The following is a 2,512-nucleotide window of genomic DNA, read 5'->3' on the forward strand; positions in this document are numbered from 1 at the left end:
CCGCCCCCCCTCGCCCCGGCCCCGCCCCCCCGCGGGGTTTGCGCGGGTCGGCGGTTCCGTGCGCGCCCTACCGCTGTCCGCAGATAAACCTATATAAAAATAATACGTGTGTGGCTGTACAGCGTGTGTACGCACACACGCGCTGCATGCACGCACCATATATGCACACTACGTATGTAAAACTACGTAGTGTATCTATACAGGCGCTAGGCTCATAACTGCACGCGCGCTACTGTGGGTAGCAGTCACTGTTGTCATTATTATTGCTTCAGCGCAGAGAACGTCTGGAGGAGTAGTGACGCTCCGCCGCCTTCCCCTTTCAGTGTAAATAAGCCTCTTTTTCCCCCTCCCAGAAAATGGCTTTTTTTCTCTAAGGGTGCTGCCACACCGGTGCAGCTGTCCTAGCTAAGCACTGAGTAGCCAATCTAGGCAAACACTCGCCAAGGCTCCTTAGCACGTCTCGGCAACTCACCTGCAGGATCCCACCCCGGGTAAGAAACAGGGGAAACGTGCAACTTTACGGGAGACGCAGCCCGACAGGCAATTTCCTTCCTAGTCACGTCAAGACTTAGCATGGCACAGCCGCACGCGTCTTACCGAGGTCACTGCCAAGACACACGGTGGCCTCTGTAAAAACAGGACGAGGCCGTTGCAGGACTTGGTCACCACCCAGGTGAAGGTCACACACCGTGGGAGCCAAGGCTGGATCATCTGGACTCCTCGCCTGGACTTAAGTTACGCACCTACTCCCCAGCTGCTTCCCCAAACGCTTCTGTGGCGCTTTCTCCTCTGGAGAAGCAGCTTTGAACGCTATGCTGGAATGCCTATAGATCACTTCCACTGTAATACAGAGAAAAGTTCTGTGAAAAAGCCTAACAGCTCTTCTGACTTCACAGAAAAAACTGGAAGAGCTAAAATTCAACTACAAGTCTTTTTGTCCAAAAAACTGAATCCCAGGAATTCCAAAATTAGGAATTCTTCTGGAAAAAAAAAAGGTAAAAGAGTAGCTTTGCTTTTCTTATGCTTAATAAATTCTGAAGAAATAGTAAGAGTAGCAAAATGGTCCTACTTCCTAATTCACCATTATTTTCAGATTTGTTCATAAGTCTGAATAGACTTTGCTTAATTCTTGAGATGAATACACACTCATTTTGATAATTATTTTTTCAATGCTATCCAAACAAGTGCAATTGTGACGAGCTGTTAAACATTTTGACTTTAAATTCTGTCCAGTATCTCCTTCTAATTCCAGATTAATGGGGCATTAATAACACCAGCAATCGTTAAAAGTACAGTAACACCATAATTTCTCTAAAATGTGCCCATGCAGCAAGCTTGCTAGTAAGACAGGTGACACACATTTATATGATATCTCTGAAAATTTCAACCACGCTTCTGTTGATGCAGCCCAGGGTGCTGTTAGCCTTCCTCCCTGCGTGGGCTCTCTCCTGGCTCACGTTTGGTCGATTGGCCATGGGGGGACCTGGGTCCTTCCCATCGGAGCTGCACCCCAGCCTGTCAGTGCCTAGCCCACAGAAATGCAGGGGGTTAGTCCACACACAGTGCGTTTGTCCTCGCTGGCTTTCATTAAGATTTCTGTTTTCCCATTCATCCAGCCTATCCAGGCCCCTCTGAACAGCAGCCCCGTCCTGGGGTGCATTGACTGTACGCCTTAATTTGATGTTGTCTGCAAATTGGATGAGAGTGCACTCTGCCTCCTCCTCCAGGCTACTGATACAGATATTAAACAGGACAGGTCTCAAAACAGACTTCTGAAGAACTTCACTTGTAACCAGCCTCCAGGTAAAGTATAAACCATGAATCACTATGATCCAATCGTTTTTTCCCTCACCTAACTGTCCCAACAAGGAAGCTGTAGGAGAGTGTGCTGAAAGCTTCCTATCCACTGCTCTCCCATCACCCATGGATCAAGGCAGGTGATCGGGTTGGTCAGTGTCGTGGTTTCAGCCCAGCTGGTAACAAAGCACCATGAAGCCGCTCGCTCACTCCTCCCCCCCCAGCCATGGTGGGGTGAGGAGAAAATACGAAGGCAGGCTCGTGGGTCAAGACAAGGACAGGGAGAGATCACTCCCCACTTACGGGCACGGGCAAAAGACAGGCTCCACTTGGGGAAGAAATGAAATCAATTTCATTTACTACCAATCAGATCAAAACAAGGATAATGAGGAGTAAAACCCCAAGCTGAGAACGCCTTCCCCCCATCCCTCCCTCCTTCCCACCTCAGCCCCACTCCCGGTTCTCTCCCCCTCCTTCCCCCGGCGGCGCAGGGGAACAGGGGCTGGGGTCAGTCCGTCATACCTGGTCTCTGCCGCTCCTTCCTCCTCAGGGGGAGGAGGACTCCGCACTTGGCCCCTGCTCTGCTGTGGGCTGTCTCCCACGGGAGACAGTCCTCCACCAACTTCTCCAATGTGGGTCCTTTCTGTGGGCTGCAGTCCTTCAGTCCCAGCCTGCTCCAGCGTGGGCTTTCCCACACAGTCCCGGCCATCTTGGG

This window comes from Haliaeetus leucocephalus, unplaced genomic scaffold, assembly GCF_000737465.1.
Source record: "Haliaeetus leucocephalus isolate CR32 unplaced genomic scaffold, Haliaeetus_leucocephalus-4.0 Scaffold795, whole genome shotgun sequence".
Lineage (NCBI taxonomy): Eukaryota > Metazoa > Chordata > Aves > Accipitriformes > Accipitridae > Haliaeetus > Haliaeetus leucocephalus.